The sequence below is a fragment of the Acomys minous genome, assembly GCF_964271855.1.
Source record: "Acomys minous genome assembly, chromosome: 7".
Taxonomy (NCBI): domain Eukaryota; kingdom Metazoa; phylum Chordata; class Mammalia; order Rodentia; family Muridae; genus Acomys; species Acomys minous.
The window spans coordinates 116,132,710-116,151,250 of NC_140488.1; the positions used below are offsets into that span (position 1 = coordinate 116,132,710).

The 18,541-nt window shown below is 41.0% G+C and overlaps 1 protein-coding gene across 1 annotated transcript in view; it reads right to left on the reverse strand.

Annotated features, from left to right (window-relative positions):
• The window catches only part of DIPK2B (divergent protein kinase domain 2B), a 45,167-nt gene that overhangs the window by 9,671 nt on the left and 16,955 nt on the right, over positions 1–18,541 (reverse strand). The window lies entirely within an intron of this gene.

Genomic DNA, 18,541 nt, shown 5'->3' on the forward strand with positions numbered 1-18,541 from the left:
AGATTTACCCTGAGGATTTAGATTTAGAGATCCATCTGAGAGAGACGGTATATAATAGAGCTATGAAGAAGTTAAGAGATACTATGAAGCAAAGTGACTGGAAATTTGTGAAAAAAGTTTAGAGCAAAAAAAAAAAAAAAAAAAAAAAAAGTCATAATTGCTGCATTCCAAAGCTCAGGCCTGTAAGCTGCCATTGTAAATTCTGAGTCAGGAATGGTGCTATGATTCAATTTTGTCACTCAGATTTCATGATTGGAACTTTAATTCTCGAAGTCATAAGCCTCCGGTATTTGGAAATGGGATCTTTGAGTGGTAATTGGGATTGGATAAAGAATATAGTCCCAATAATAGCATTAGTGGCTTTTTATGAAGAGGAAGCGTGACCTAAGGTAGCATGCTTGCTCTGTTTCATCATGTGATGCCTCTGCCAGCTTATGATACAGCATGAAAGTCCACACCAGATGCTACTCTCAAATTCTTGGACTTCCCAGCCTCAAAAACCATTAGTGAAACAAATAGCTATTCTTTAAAAATTGGGCTGTGTTGTTCATGTATAGCAATAGAAACCAGGCTAAGATAGCATCACCACAAATTCCTTTTCTAGAGAGTGGGATCACTGACTCTTTGTTCATTGTCTCAGGGAAGCCAAGCAGTTTTGCCAACCCAGGGAAATGTGGCTTTTCTGAGGCACCAAAGGAAAGGCAATGGGTTAGAAGAGTGAGTATTGAACCTACTGCCTCTAAAGTTTGCCTTCAGGAGGATAGTGGTCGCTTTTCTCTCACCTCACAGGAATGAACCTTCAAAAATTCTTTCCAGCACCCTGAGTTCCAGAAAACCATTGTATCTTTAAGCTAATTTATGTATTAATCACTCAAGGTGTCCTGAGTGACTTTTGACATTTCCCAAAGCAAATATTGCCCCGAAGGCAAAGATTTATCACTGCTGAACACATCTGAATATTTGCTCTGATAGAAATATAATTGTACGAAAGAACATCAGTTATTCAGAGAAAGAAAATCTAAGACCAGAGGTGTGGCTTTTTACCCTTAAGATTGGAAGGTGGTTTTTCTCAGCAAGTCATCTCCAACAACTGGGTTTAGAATGTTAAAAGAAATGCCCAACAAATGAAGTTTCACTCCGTGTGACCTAGCTGTTCTCCAGGTCTCTTAGCTGCTAGGAGAAGAGACAATTTTAATTCTAATAAACCTACTTCTGTTATACACTTGAACACCTTTTATATGATTTGGCTGTTAGGTATGCTTGTAAAACACAGCTGAGGTTAATCATGCATCACAGCTAATCAATGGCCTATCATTAAGGCAATGACAATTTAATAATTGCTTCAATTGTTATAGATAGTTAAACATTCCTTTTTTCAAAACAGGAAAGTCCTGTTTTGCTTCTTTTTGTTTTTTTGTTTTTTGTTTTTCGAGACAGGATTTCTCTGTGTAGCTTTGACTGTCCTGGAACTCGCTTTGTAGACCAGGTTGGCATCGAACTCATAGTGATCCATCTGCCTCTGCCTCTCTAGTGCTGGGATTAAAGGCTTGTGCCACCACTGCCCCACCTGTTTTGCTTTATTAAGAAAAACAACTGACAATTTTATGCCTACTATAATTTTGTTCTGTTAATATAGTCCTTTTGGTTTATTTTTTTTTTCCTCTGAAGTGCCAACACAACAGGAAGTGTTTTGATGTGTCAATTTCTATCTCTAAGTATCTGCTAGCATAGCGATGGTTTTGAAGTAACCATGTGGATGATTTCAAACATTTAGAAAGCCAATAACACCCTTGTTACAAGTCAGGCATAGCTCATCTTCTTAGCTCACTGTTACATGTAGTAGAGGAAGGAAAGGAAGCTGTAAGTAAACGGTTCCTAAATCATTTCAATTTTGCTTTGAAATCCGTAAGTTAGGGCAGGTTTATGATAGGTCTTTTTCCCCTTAGGAAACTGCACTCTGTTGTCTAGGCTGATTAACACAGATTCCCTGAAACTCAGTCACTGGTAAAACGTCAACTGCAAAGGATAGATGCAGAGGAGGAAATGAGGCCAGGACTAGTGTCAAATTGGAGTTTGTCTAGTGGATCGTATACCCAGGACAGTTGAGTAGACATTAAAGTTGTATTCAAATACCTGAATAACTTGGTGGCATGGGGTAAATAACATGGAAGGCATTCCTTGCATCACAAGTTGAGTTTCTCAAAGACCTGGTTTCTACATAAACAGGTCCTCTCACTTCTGATGACATCTTTTCCTCAGGCAAGGTTCCTATTTGTTTAGATTCTTGGTGCTTTGCAGAGAATCTAAGTTGAACCCTGACGGAGTGTTCCCTGAGGAGCAGAGAGAGGGGTTGAGCTTTTGTTCCATTTTGGTCGCTGGGGAGAGTTCCCAGGAGAGGAGTAATGAAGATCCACTTGAGTGTGTGGAGTTGCATGGTGGCTTTATCTTTTCTTTTCTCCTGCTTCTACCAGAGCCTTCTAATGCATTTCTGTCTTATCTCTCCAAGCTGACTGCTTATTTCCTGTGATTGAACCTTGCACTCCAATGACCTGAGGAGGGATTTCTTCTTGGATGGGTAGACAACATTTACCTCAAGCTTGCCTTTCCAGAATAGAGTATGATGAAAGAGTTACAAGCACAGCGTTTACAGCCAAGCTGCTGGGGGCTTGAATCCCAGATCTGTTACTTAAGAACTGCGTGTGGTCTTGGGAGAAGTTCTGAGCGATAATTATTAAAGGGAGTCATGTATCATATCTTCTGAACCAGGATGCTTTTGTTTTTGACAGTGAAAGAGGTGATTTTAAAAATCTGATTAATTAAAAAAAAGTAACAGTGTCATACTTGTTTACAAAATGCATTGTGATCACATTTACCTCCTCTCTTCTACCCTTTCTCATCCCTTTTCTACTTCTGTTGACCCTTTCTCTCCAATTAGTTTTCTTTCTACCCTTGTGTTCCTCCTTTCTTTCTACTGCCCATACAGTAAGTCACAGCTGCTATGTGTTCATGATTGCATGACTGTGGCATACCCAGAAGACAGTGCTCCACTAAATTCCTCCCCTTTAGTGCTCACAGTCCTTCCACTCCCTCTTCCTCAATGTTTCCTGAATTTCAAAGGGATGGTGTCTCTCTCTCTTTTTTTTAATCCAAGCATTAAGCAGTTACTTATTCTCAGGACTTTGACCAATTATGGGTCTCTGCTTTGAACACCACCCGTTGCCAAAAGAGGCTTCTCTGACCAGAACTGAGAGCTGTACTAGTCCGTGAGTATAAACATAAATATTTAGAAGGCAATTTAACTATGTGTCCACTTACAAAACATCAGTAGTAGATAACACCGTAGAACCAAGCCATAGACTTTTGGCCAAGTGTACAGCACCAGGCGTCTGTTTCCTATAAAATGGGCCTTAGATCTGATCAAGAAATGGGTGGTTACGCCCAGAGCATTTATGCCATTGTTGCACTGACAGGCAGTGCAGCATTTTAGCATTCAAGGTTCACAGACATGTGTGATTATTGATGACTTTTATTACACAACAGCCTACACAGCGTCTTCCAGTACTAGGAATATTAGCCAACAAGGAAGAATCTTCTTTGTCAGTAGTTTCAGCTCGGTTTCTCTGTGTTGTGTATCCAGAATGTATGGTGTCTTCAGCAATTGGGTCTTATTGTCTAGTTCTAGTGGGTAACCAAGAGCAATGGCATAGCTTCTATTGTTTTGGGATGTTCTAGGGATTGGCTAGCTGGATAACAACTCATAAGGAGGTATCCTACACCAGCTACTGGTATTTTGGTTTGAAAAACTATGGTTTCTGGAGCTGGGGCATAGTGGCACATGCCTTTAACTCTAGCACCTGGAAAGCAGAGGGAGGTGGATCCCTGAGTTTGAGGTAAGCCTGGTCTACAGAGCAAATTCTAGGACATCCAGGGACACACAGAGAAATTCTGTCTTCAAAAACCAAAAACCAAAAAAGAAAAAAAAAAAAAGAAAAGAAAAGAAAAGAAAGACCATGGGCTTCTGGGATCCATGTTAAGCTGTGTGGTAGTTTCAGTGAGAATGGGACCCCATATACTCATACGCTTAAATACTTAGTCCCAAGTTGGTGGAACTGCTTGGGAAAGATTATGTGGCCTTATTGGAGGAAGTATTTCACTGGGTGTAGGCTTGGGGTTTCAAAAGGCTCATGCCATTCTCAGTGTGAAGTCTGCTTCCTGATTGCTGTTTGAGATGTGAGCTCTCAGCTGTTTCTGTTGCCATGACTTTACTGCATCACCAAGAACTCCAACCCTCTGAAGCTCTAAGCCCAGTTAAATGCTTTCTTTTATAAATTGCCTGGGTCATAGTGTTTTATCACAGTAATATAAAAGTAACTAATATACTATCACACACACACACACACACACACACACACACACACACACACACACACACACTTTATTATAGAAGAAAGACTTTATTTTGGCTTAAAGTTCCCGAGGGACATATGTCCATAATGGTGGGAAATGATGCATGGAAAGCAGAGCAGAAAGCTAAGAGATCACATCCTCAACTGCACACAGACAACAGAGATAGCCAGCAGGAAGTGCAGCCAGGCTAGAGACCCTCAAAGTCCACTCCTAGTGACAAGCTTCCTCTAGCAGGGCTCCACCTCTGAAAGATCCCATAGCCCCTCCAAACAATGCCACCAATGGAGACCAAGTGTTCAAATAAATGCGCCTCTATGTTTCTCATTCAAATCACCATAGTTATCTTATAAGGTAGTAGGTTTCTTTGTGGCTTTTCCATACATCCTGAGTTTTGGTTTAGTTTCTCCCCAACTTCAACCTTTCTTTTATTCCCCTCCTCTTTTTTCTTTCATATCTTTCCTACCCCAGGATCCTTCCCTTCCTCTTCCACATTATGTATTTTACTATCCTCTCCTTTAAGTACCTTCCTCTCATCCAACTCAAAAAGGTGATTTATTTGAACAAAGAAATCAGTATGGTAGCCATGCACTGAGGCCACTTCAGACAAGCCTGAACAGATAGTTACCCTGTAAGTATGTTGTCTGTTCATGAGTGTGTTGAAAGGGTCAACTGTGTAGAACGTTAATAGCTATTATGTCCATTGACGTTATGAGAATAAAAGCAGTAGCTAATATTATTGAATGACGGTTCTGTACTGGGAATATGTTGCTGTGCTAATTTTTACAATTTCAGGGAAACAGACTAGGTGGTAGCTCACAATGGGGATTTGTTCACCACGGAGTTGAAAGGCACATTCAGAATTTTGTATACGGTGATGGGGCCAGGATTCTAACCTAGGCTTGCCTGAGTGCCAGGCCACATTTCCTCTTTGTATTGAATCTTCAGTCTCCTTGTTGGCCCATCTCTCTCTAGTACTGTGAGGCAATTCAGATGTCAAATGCAGGAACTGGATCTCATGTGCCTTTGTTTCTTCAGAAATACCCCTCCCAGGTAATCGGTGACCTATGGTACATGCCACACTAATAGGATCTACTTTCGTCTCCCCACTTTTTCCTTTGGTTTATGAGAGCCACCCTCTATGTGGGTACAGCCTGACCTACTTTTTCCAGGAAGCCTCTCTGAGTCCTTACCTGTGCAATGTGCATACCACAGTTAGGCCTTCTTATGGAGAGAGCCCACTGTTCTCAAGCTACCTTTCTTTCAATGTACTATTTCCCAGAACCTGCTCAGACCTGAACAAGCATCCCCGGGGATAGACTCCCGCAACGTATTTGGTAAGAAGCCCTCCAAGATTCCTGATGCATGTTGGTGGCTGAGAAACACTTCCAAGCAATGAGGTATAGCTACCTGCTCCCAGCCCCAGGCTGGCCGTCACAGCCCTTGCAACTCCACACACAGTGATAACAGGTCAACTTCCCATAATCACATCCTATTTTCCATCCTTTTTGTGTTGGCCTGCAGAAGAGCCACAACCTTTTTCTCCACCTCATTTTTTCTTCTTCAGGCCACACTTCTTTCTGGAAGCTTCTTGGCCCTTGCAGCACTCATTTTCTTTTTTTTTCTCTTGCTCTCTGGTCTTAGGCTATGTGCTCAGCATCTCTCTTTAAGCACTTGGTGCCTTGGATCTTCAGACTTCTGTAACTTAGCAGTGTGTGGACAGCTATGAGATCTTGAGAAGTAAATCCTTGTTCACAGACTGTTATGACACAGTCCACTTACTTGGCATATCTGCTCCAAACCTCAAACCCTGAGAGGCTGAGTTAGGCAGCTGGTAGCTGGTGTAGGAACTGTAAACTCCAGTGATGTTGGAGGAATAGGGAGCACAAGTAACATGTAAGGGTCAAGTTGACTCCACAGGTCATGACATGGACTTCCAGAAACAAACATATATGAGAAATAAATGGCCCTTAAAACAGACACAATCAGACTGAGGGAAATGTCTTACAACTTCCTAGTTCTCTGGAGGCAGAGGTGGACGCATTTCTAACACATTAATTGCATTAGTAACTTTTCTCATTGCCTGACAGAGGCAACTAAAGGAAGGGTTTATTTCTCCTCAGAGCTTGAAGGCACTGAAGGCATGGCAGCAGGAGCATGAGGCACCTGCAGCCACAAAGCAGAGAGGGACTTAGCTCACTTTCTTCTTTTTTTTTCTATTTACTTAGCTCAGGGCTTCAGTCCATGGGATGGTGCTGCCAATTCAGGGTAGATCTTCTTCCCTCCTCCATTGAACTTTTCTGGACACAACCTCACAGTCATTACCAGAGGTATGTCTCTTAGGATTCTAAATCCTGTCTAATTCACAATTGAGCCCGAAGATAATGTTAACACCTTTTTTTGACTTTAAATGGTCTGAGTGTACTTTTTGATCTTTGTAACTAAGCTAACCCTAACCTTAACCATGATTAAGATACAAACAGAAAGCTGAATGTAAGTGTCACACTCCTCTAATCTCAGCATGGCTGGGGGTGGGTGGGTGGGTGGGTGGTAGAGGCTGAAGTAGGAAGCCCAAGTTCTAGGCCAGCCTGGACTTCAGATTGAGGTCTTGTTTAAAAATACCACCACCACCACCACACCATCATCACCACCACCACTACCACCACCAGCACCAGCACTAGCAACACCAGCAGCACCAGCACTACCATCAAACTTAGCAGATTTGCTTAGCAGGTTTGCCTTGTCATGTTGAAGTAGAGGACTATCTTAGCTCCTACACTGTCATGCTTGATGTCTATGTAGTCATAGCCCTAGTCAGGCTCCTTCCTCTTTGTGTTTTTGTGTCTCTTGTTGACAAACCATTGATGTCCAAAATCTCACCTGGTAGTACTCACACAGTTGCCAACATCTTGCACTACCTGGCTGATGGAAGTCTTAACTGGCTTTCCTCTCTCTCCTACTGGAGACTCTTCTTTCTTTTCTTGCCACCTCCAGTTCTGTTCTGTACTTTTCTCTATCCCAAAGGCCTTGGGGCTTTCCCAATGAAGCATTTGCGGGTTGCTCAAAGATTTTGACTATGCCAGATGAAATCATCACTGTGGCAGGCACATCAGCTGACTGCTGGGGTAGGCAAGGCAATTGATGCAGAGTAAAACACATTGTTTAATCATCTGTCATTTTGATTCAAGTATGCTAAGGAGGATCATAATTGCCCACTGGGCCATTTCTTTCTATGGGCTACTGCTTTTCTCTTTTCTTCTTCTTTTCATAATAATAACAATAATAATATAAAAAAGATGCTAAGCATGTCTGACAACTTTGCTCCAGGAGACTCTGAGACTTCTAATTGCCAGAAGGCACTCTTGTTGGCCTAGGGGAGGGGCAGGTAGGCTTTTTCTCCACCCTTTCCTTGAGCCCTTCTGGTGAGATTGTACCACATGTATCAGGTAAGGTTCAAATAGAGAGGTAGAATTATGGGACTTTTCCTTTTGATTCTGGGGATGGCTGTCAGGGCCTTGCACCGCTAAGCAAGTGCTCTATTTTTGAGCTGTAGCCCTAGCCATTGTATCTTCTTTTCATTTTTTTTTTATCTTAACCCTATGTTCTCTCTTGTTAGTATCCCATGTCCTGAGCACCCTGGGTAACTTCATGGGTACTATCTACCATGTCTTTTTTTTTTCCATGGTGGAAAGAGGGGCTATGGGCATAAAAAAGCAAGCAGCCTCATAGATGTGAGATAGTAGTGCCAGAAGCAATGGAGAGAGAAGTCACAGAGTCAGGAACAGTCTCAGCTAAGTTCTCACTGCCCACCTCGCCCACCTGCCACAAAGGAAGTGTTGCAGTCAAAAGCCACTGTGATTGTCTCTAGGCCTAACTCCAGCCATTGCATTTCAGATACAATCAGAAATAATTGGAAAACTCTTCCTTAAACCCAAATAGGACACTCCAATACTGCACATGTTTTAAGAAAGTTGTAAAAGCTTCCTCTGAGGGTATAGCTAGTCATTCATTCAACAAAACCTTGTCAAAACTTATATAAATTGTCTTGTATAAAGTTGGTGTAATAAAGATAAATAAAAGAGGGTCCCTACCTCTTAACAAATCGGTACTCTTGTGAACCAGAGTAACATGTCTGCCATAGAGTTTGCTATGGGACAGAATGTGAGAAATGCTACAGGAGGTGTAAATCAGGTGCTCTGGAAAGTAGAGCAATAGGGAAATGTGGACAGGCTTCATAGAAGTTGTGATATGTGCCTGCCCTTGCAGACTGAGTAGGTTCTGAGTACATGGATGTCTAATGTCATTCCATTTCATGATGAAGGGCCAGAATTGAACAAAGATAAGGAATAGATTTAAAGGTCATCTCTGTCCTGGAAGATACAGACATGGAGTCACCGAAGAAGACTGGAAAATCAAGTTGGAAACAGTGAGTCCCTTGAATGCTATATTTAAGACTCTCGGTTTTGTTTTGTAATAATGTACATAAACTTAGAGGCAAACATTGTGGCACCATGAAGTACGAGCATACTTTCAAATGTTTAGTATGCAGGGGGTAGAAAGATGGTTTAACATTTGCTCAGCTTGATGCCTGGAATCCAAATGATAAGAGGAGAGAATCAACACCTACAAGTTGTCCTCTGACTTCCAAACAGGATGTGGTATGCACACACATGTGGACACACACACACACACACACACACACACACACACACACACACACAGCCCTCTAGTGTCAAAATGCTCACGTCCTTGTGAGCTAGTAGTTTCACTAGTACATAATGAAGTCACAGAGAGTAAGCAGTGCTGAAGGTTGTCATCTCTGTGTTCAAGTTCTAGTTCTAAAACCTATTAGCTGTATAAGCTTTAAACACACATCTTAGATTCCTCACCTAGGAAACGGGAAGAAGAATGTCTCAGGTTAAGCCAGATGTGGTGGCACACGCCTGAAATCCCAGCATTCAGGAGGCAGAGGCAGGTGTATCACTGTGAGTTCGAGGCCAGCTTGGTCTACAAAGCGAGTCTAGGACAGCCAAGGCTACATAGAGAAACCCTGTCTTGAAAAAACAACAAGCAAGCAAGCAAGCAAGCAAACAAACAACAAAACAAAGAAAAAGAAGGTCTCAGGTGCCAAAGATGAACTATCACCAATGTGTATGAAATGAGCTCGGACCAGAGAAAATAGTCAGCATGTGATAGCCTTGAAAAGGAAATTTGTCTCAAGGACATAATATGATTCAAAGTCTTTGCACAACATGTTCTTCAATACACACACACACACACACACACACACACACACACACACACACACACACACACGCACACACTCCAAGACAGGGTTTCTCTGTGTAGCCCTGCTGTCCTGGGCTCCCTTTGTAGACCAGGCTGGCCTTGAACCCACAGAGACCCACCTGCCTCTGCCTCCCAAGTGCTGGGATTACAGGTGTGCACCACCGCACCCCAGTCAAAATATACTTTTGATAAGTGATAAAAAAAAAAGCAATAATAGCATTCAAGAACAGTAAATTAAACTGTGTTGTGTCAATATGATGAAATGCTGCTTATCGTTCCAACAGCAAGGGCAACAGTATGGCATATGCAATTAAGCCACAGGGGAATATTACGTATAGAACTCATCTGCAGCCAAGTTAAAAATAGACTAGGAAAAGCTAGAAGGAAGAACTCCAGTATGTTCACAGTTGTTGCCTCTGTTACAAATGACTCTTTAACTTTCTAGTGTTTTGTTTCATTGTTTTATGGTATTGAGAATAAATCCCACGGCTTTGCATATGCCAAGCAAACACTGCATCTATAACCCTGAAGCCTGATTTTTAGAAATATATAGAGACTGTGAATTTTTATAATGAGAAGTTTCCCCTCACTATCCCTGGTGGATTAGGGCCAGCACTACCCTATAGGTACCACAAGTCCTTTGTGTAAAATGGCAAAGCATTTATGTAGAAGCTAGGCTAAACATCCTTCTGTAGATGCCAAATCACTTCTAAATCATTTCTAATAGCACTAGTGATTTAATTTGAAATGCTCCCCACAGGTTCATTTGTTCTCCAAGTGATGGCACCATGATGGGGGCGGGGTATGAAACGTTTAAGAGGTGAGACCTAGCAGGTAGGTCAATATGATTAGACCACTGAAGGTTATAGTGTGACTCCTGCTTCCAGTATCACATTGTGCACTTCCTGGTCTGCCTTTCTACCTAACAGTGGACAGAGACTGAGGATGTTATGTATGAGGAATGTTTGGTTGAAGAATCTTCTGCATACTGGCAGGCTTATTCAGAAATAAAGAGATCAATAAGAAGGTATTGATAACTTATCTAATAAAGAAATCTGTATTTGGAACATAAATATAATTTGTGTAACTTGTGAAAATCAATAATAAACACAGAAAACCTAACAAAATGGACAACTTTAGGGACTTTAACAAAGATCAAAATAGCTAATAAATACATGAATAAGGGTCTCACATCATAAGTTATCCAAAAAATGCAAGTGAGACCAAGTGAGATGCTGCTAGACACCCACTAAAATACCTGAAGTTGAAAATTAAAAATAGTTATTGTTGATGAAGATAGGAAACAGGGAGTCTTCCATTTCATATAGGCAGAAACATATATTATATACTTCATGTAGGAAAACTGATCAGCATTCTCTTTAGACTCTGTCCATATGTAATGTTATGGCCCAGGAAATTCACTTCAACATGTTTGTGCTCAACTGTAAGCACATATAAAAATGCTAGCATCAATTTCAATTCACAATAGCCCAAACTAAAGCCAACTCAAATGTCCATCAATAGCAGAACATATAACTTGTATCAGTAAAAGTAAATCATTGCACTTCCAGGAAAAAGAAAACAAACTATTGATTCATACAATAACATGCATAAATACCATGACTTGATGATATTCTAATACTCTAGTAATGTACTATTCCATTTAAATGAATTTCAAAACCAGACAAAAATCACCCAATGTGACAGCCTAGCATAGTGAGCACTTTGAGGGGGTGATACGGTGAGCTACTGTTTCAGTTGGACTGGGATTGAGAGGTTTTCTGGGATATTGAAGGAGAGATAAACCTGTTTTTTAGGATTCCAAGTGTGGGATCAGAATGGTCTCGTGAGAGAACAGGTGAGGTTAATCCACTAGAAGACCAACCATGTCGTGCAGGAGCTTAATTGTTGCCAGCTGAAAAGATCCCGTGAACAGACTCTGGGAGGAGATATATAAATGAGCCCAGAGCTTCCTCAAGACCCAGCTATTCCACTCCTTGGAATATATCCAGAAGATGCTCCAGCACACAACAAGAAAATTTGCTCAACCATGTTCATAGCAGCCTTATTCATAATAGCCAGATCATGGAAACAGCGTAAGTGTCCCTCAATAGAAGAATGGATAAAGAAACTGTGGTACATATACACTATGGAATACTACTCAGCTATTAAAAACAAGGAATTCCTGAAATTTGTGGATAAATGGATTGAGCTAGAAATGATCATAATGAGTGAGTTAACCCAGAAGCAGAAAGACTCAAATGGTATATACTCACTTATATCTGCATACTAGCCCAAGGGGCATGTCCCATGAAAGCCTTCACCTACAAGGAAACTGGGACAGAGGGGAGGACATCCCATTGAGACTCTGGATGAGAGAAGCATGGGAGAATGGCAAAGTAGAAGGATCCAGGGGGTCCTAGAAACCTACAAGTAGAACATTATGGTAGGCGGATTTGGGCCCAGGGGTCCTGCTCAAACTAAGGCACCAGCCAAGGACAATACAGGCGATAAACTTTAAACCCCTACCCAGATCTAGCCAATGGTCAGAACAGTCTCCACAATTGAGTGGAGAGTGGGATATGACTTTCTCACGTACTCTGGTGCCTCACATTTGACCATGTCCCCTGGAGGGGGAGACCTGGTGGCACTCAGAGGAAGGACAGCAGGTTACCAAGAAGAGACTTGATACCCTATGAGCATATACAGGGGGAGGTATTCCCCCTCAGGAAGTCATAGGGGAGAGGAATAAGGGGAAAATGGGAGGGAGGGAAGAATGGGAGGATACAAGGGATGGGATAACCATTGAGATGTAACAAGAATAAATTAATAAAATTAAAAAAAATTGAAAAAAAAATGAGCCCAGAACTGGAGGTGGGGCCTTTTGGAGACTCAGGATAGTTTTGGCTGTTCATCGCTGCACTTCAAGATGCTCCTAGAGAGAACCACTCGAGGGAAGGCTTCGAGGCTCCGGCTCCTGCTGAGGTTCTGGGTTCTGGTTACCCCAGGTTCCAGGAGAAGAAATCCTGCAGATTATGCCAGGAGAATCGTTCCTCAGAACTGATATCCTTACGGTTTGTTATTGTGTCTATTAATCCTCATTTCCTATTGTTGTGGTTAGTCGGGTTATAAGTGACGTATGCTCGGTCACTAAGTTGTTAATAAAATATATTGGTTAAGAAAATTGAACATACAGGATATTGTACTTTCAATCAACTAGTTCTGAGCAAGTTGGAATGGTTTGTCGTGCTAGGAAGGGATTTTTTTTTTAAAGGAGATGAAAAAGCCTTCTGAGGGGCTAGTATCTTGATGTGGGTATTGTCTCTGAGTGAACCCACATGTTAAATTTTACTCAATATACTTAAGATTCATGCATTTATGTATGTTATTTATATTCTAATTAGAATTATTTTAAAAATAGCTATTTGACTTGAGTATGGTGATGAATGCCCCGATTCCCAGCACTCAAGAGCCCAAAGTAGGAAAATCATGAGTTTAAGATACATAGCCAGATACTTTGTCCCAACCAAACCAACCCAAACCAACCAACCAAAAAAGCAAATCCCAAACCAAACCAAACAACCCCAATACTTGGCACTATACAGAAATGGAAAAAAAAAAAAAAAAGCAAAGGCTTGTTGAATAGGGTCATGGGAAGAATTTTGGTGGCAAACAAATTGAAGACTCTGATTTTGTTTAATGTCTTCTTTGCCAGATGATGAGACTTTGATCCGAAAAAGATGGAACAAAGTATAGTGAGCTGGAATGGAAAGCCAGCTGTACTAAACAAACTCGTGTTATCCTGAACAAGTTCTCTGGCACAAAAACCCACAGAAACTTTGCAAACGCTATTTCTGAACCATAGGTTGTGGATGCAGGGATCAGAAAATACTCAAAAACTATTTTTTTTTTATATTCAGAAGGAGAAAAGGGTGGATTAGAGAAATTGGTGACTAATGGGCTTATCCTAGATCATCGTAAATATCCTAAAGTAAATTTTCAGTGGAGAGATATAGGAACTTCTGAGAGGAGACTTGATATTATGGAGCCACTGAAAATTCCATCCATCAAATAATTCCTGACTGACTTTATTTTTTGACCTGGATTTTTGATTTTTTTTTTTAATCTCAGAAATGCACTAGACTTAGACTATATGAACTTAGTGAGGTACTCAGCAGTGATTCTCAGTATAACACTAACAATTTTGGTTGCCAAAACCAAAGATAATTATTTTTGGTTATGAGCCTAGCCTTTAACAGCTGAGCCATCTCTCCAGCCCACCAAAGATAATTAATAATAATTGGCTAACTGGGTTTGCCCAAAAACTAATAGAAAAATTTCCATGAAACAATAAGGTTTTCTCTTTGGCCCTTTCCTGTGCAACAATTTTATTAACAATAGTAGATAACTAGAGTTTTGTTAGTTAAAACTGAAGGTGATGTGTACTTGGGATGACAGTGGTAGGAGAAAGAATCAGAACCAAGAGGCTGGAGAGAGAGCTCAGTAGTTAAGAGCACTGACTGTTCTTCTAGAGGACCGAGGTTCAGTTCCCAGCACACACATGGTGGCTTACAACCTATGGATTCCAGGGTATCAAAAACTTTCTTCTGGTTTCTGTAAGCAATAACATACATGTGGTATGCACATATATAAACAGGCAACACACACACATATAAGATAAAAATAAATATGATTCTATCTTTGAATCAGGATTAAGCTGATAGGCTAGAGTAATGGATTTAATCTAAATGGGATAAATGAAAATCTAACCACAGAGGTGTTTGTAGTTGAGATAAAGATTAATGCACATCAATATGAGAGCAGTGGGCAGATGGGAAATAGAACTGGGGATGTTTAGACTAGAGATGTCACAGTGTAAGAGGAAGGCTTTAGGGGAAGTGAGTAGAAATACTTTATATGCATGAAAATTACAAGAAGACAGGCTGATAGTGAATTTTCAGGGAATTTCTTTTGTCCAAAAATAAAAGATAGCTTTTTCTGAAGGAATGCATTTTTTTGTCATTGTGTGGTAGGATAGACAATCTTTTTTTCCTTACTTTCTTTAATGGGTAACATGCCAAGTTTATTTCAAGAACCTATGACCAACAGAAATATAGCTGTTTCTTACTCCAGCAGCTACGTCACATGGTAGACTGTATCCCCTAAAATTATGCTCCCCAAACAAACCTTTTCTTCCTCTCTCAAATTTTTATTTAATAGTTAATTAGTGTGTGTGTATGATGGGGGCACATGACATGACACTTATGTGGAGGTGAGAAGACAGATTGTAAGAGTCTGCTTTCTCCTAGTACATGGGTTCCTGGGACTGAATTCAGATGGCTATGCTTGTAGCACATGCTTTCCACACTGATCCATCTTACTGGCCTCAGAAATCTATTTTAATCTTGCTCTGTGGCCTGCTGTCATATATAAACTGGGAGTAAATTTACTCTATAGCAGACTGGAAAGGTTTATGAATCATGCTTTCCACAGAAGTCCAGACAATATTTAGAGAGGAGAATTAACCCAGTCAGAAAAATTATGTCTATTGTAAGTGGCCCTGATTTTGGACTGAATGAACATCCATTTTTGTAACTCTTTGCATTATTCTTCCACATTAAGGACCAAACTTGTATTAACAGCTGCCCAACACAGCACTGCATTGATTTCTGATTTTCCTCTGAGCAGCGATTTGGCAAAGGCTAATAAATCATATACATAGTGATAATATGGAATTTCCCTCATTGTTATTTTGCCAGTATTACAGTTTTAGTTCTTTGCTTAGTGCTCTAAAGATGATTCTATTAAATCCTTGTTTTTTTCTTTGTCTTTTTTTTTTTTTTGTCTGATGTTACTGTGTTTTGATTAGAGAAAATGGTCTTTAATATGTGTGGTTCCAAAACTGTATTGAGACGCTCTATGGCCTAGTAAACACTTTTTAACATAATATATAAACTGGTTCTATAATTTATTCTTCCATGCGACTTTATTGACAGAAAGTATTCTATAGTTATAATGTTTAGCCTCTGCTTCCTTCATGTTATGTGAACATACATACAGACACAGCCAGTCCAGAGGCTTCTGAGCCAAGACACATTTATAGGAAAAGCATCTGTTCCTTATCTGCAGGTAATATGTTCCAAGATATTCTGTGTGATATCTTAGAATATCTAAGCTATCTTAGAATATCTAATAACTTAAATATCTAAATTAACTATGTTCCTCCCCATATACAAAGAACTCTGAAAAAGTTTAATTTATAAATTAGTTGCAGTAAAAGATTAATGATAACTAATACTAAAATATAATAATTGTGGGGCTTAGTTAATAAATAAAGTGCTTTCTGTGCAAGCATAAGGGCCTGAGTTTGGAACCCCAGTGTCCATATAAAGTGTTTGGATGGTACCATACATCTGTAACTTGAGAATTGGGGTGTGGAGACATGTGGATTCTGGGGTTCACTGGTCAGCCAGTCTAGCCAAAGTGGCAAGCTCTAGGAAACCCTATCTCACAAAAAGGAAACATAGTGTCTTAGTTAGGGTTTTATCTCTGAAGAGACAGCATGACCAGGGCAACTCTTTTGTTGTTGTTGTTTCCTTCTTTGTTTTTTTGAGACAGGGTCTTCGTGTAGCACTGGCTGTGCTGGACCTGCTTTGTAGACCAGGCTGGCTTTGAACTCACAGAGATCCACCTGCCTCTGCTTCCCAGAGTGTTGGATAACAGGTGTGCACCACTACACACTGCTCCAAGGCAACTCTTATAAAGAAAAGCATTTAATTGGGGTTGGCTTACAATTCAGAGGTTTAGTCATGGCAGGAAGCATGGCAGAGTGCAGACAGACACGGTGCTAGAGGAGCTGAGAGTTCTACATCTTGATCTGCAGGCAGCATCAGGAGACTGTTCCATACTGGGTGTAGCTTGAGCTTAGGAGACCTCAAAGCCCACCTCCACAGTGACACACTTCCTCCAACAAGGACACACCTCCTAATAATGCCACTCCCTTTGGGCCAAGTATTCAAACACATGAATCTATGGGCCCAATCATATTCAAACTACCACACGTAGAGCATAGCAATTAAATAAAAAATTTTAATACTTACAACAACATACTACAAAAAGATTTATTTCAAAGCTATGAATTGGTCATTTCTGGAATTTCCTATTTATTATTTTTGAACCATGGTTGACTGTGGGTAAAGGGAATTGTAAAATAGAATTGCAAATAAAGGGAAGAATTACAATATATCAGAATAGGAGGAGTGAGATCTCAAAGGAAGGATTTTAAAGCAAAAATGGAGGATGGCTCAATGGCTTTTGAGGGGGATTGGTTCACTAATGTGTAAATGCTGGAAAAGTTCAAAGTCCTATCATGACAAGCCTCTTTTGTGTGGTCTCTCTTGACTGTTCAGACTTATGTTTTGGCTGTGTCCTTCTCTATTCTGCATTTGGGTACCATGTAGGCAGGCCTTGGTGACCTGTCTTATGGCTACTTTTCACCTAGTCTTCTCTTGCTTCCCTTTTCTGCTTAAGCTTGTCCACGGGGAAACCTTTTACCATGTTCTGTTTTGTTTTCATTCATGAGGTCTGTGAAGAATGATTTAGGAGTCATTTTATTGGACTGAGTGGGTGACCTACTTGTCCCCCCCTTTTTTTTTTTTTTTTGTAAATCCACAATGCAATGAAGGCCTGGAAATTGGTGCCTTAATTCCTTTTCTTATGCTGTGATAAAGATGCAAGGACTAAGGCAACTTATAAAAGTGTTTGGTTTGGGCTTACGCTTTTAGAGAGAAGCCCTTGATGGTGGAGCAAAGGCATAGCAGCAGAAACAGTTGAGACATCACACCTGATGTACAAGGAGGAGACAGGGAGTGAGGGAGAGAGAGATAGATATAAAGACATAGACAGACAGACAGACAGATGAGACTGGGAACAGTAGTCTTTTGAAACATGAAATCCCCTCATTTAGCCCCAAGTGAAATATCTCTTTCTACAAGTTTCCTAGTCCTTCTCAAACAGTTCTACCAGCTGGGGACCAAGTAATCAAACATATGAGCATATGGGGCTATTTTCATTCAAACCACCAGTTCTATTCCAAATAGTTTCTTTGACACAAATGTGAGTTGGCTAAGCCTAAATGATTCTAACACCAAACAGATCCCATTATTTCAAACGTTAGTTGTTTCAACTCTCAGCAGTTCCATGGTTGGCAGGAGAAATAACACTGTGGAGACACTTAATTCATCCCGTAGCACCTTCAAAACTCCTGGGGGCAACAAATAGCGTTGGGTTGGCTCTGTTTCATAACAATTAGACTTTATTATACAACCCAACTATCCTATACAGGAGGGAAAGAAAAGAGGCTAAGGGGGGACAAGAATAAACCTTCTGGGTATCAGTTCCACGGGAGGAATCCCTAGGTGTCTCCGGGCCTGCACCCTGATCCCCTCTCTCAGATAGAAGCAATCCGCACCCTCCTGGTCTGAACCTGCAGCTTTCCCTCTCGCCTCTCCGCCCGTGTGTCTCTCTAGGGCTGCAATCCCCCTGGTCTTTCCTCGGGTTCCCTCCTCCCATGGATGTTCCATTAGAAACACAATAGCCTGGCTGGAGTCCCCAGGTCTGTTTCCTGAATTCCAGACTGAGGATGGCTTCTCTCAGTCTATCACAATGTCAGTCTCAGTGGGGTAGCCGTGGTGTTTCCAAGGGGCAAAGCCCGCCACCCTTCCACAAAACAGTACAAGGGAGGCCAGCAGCAAGGTCTCACGGTGTAGTCACCATGTGCCTCAGACGGGGCTCTGATCTGAAAGACTGTTCGGCAAAAAGCGCGCAAAAACCGTAACTGTCCCATGCG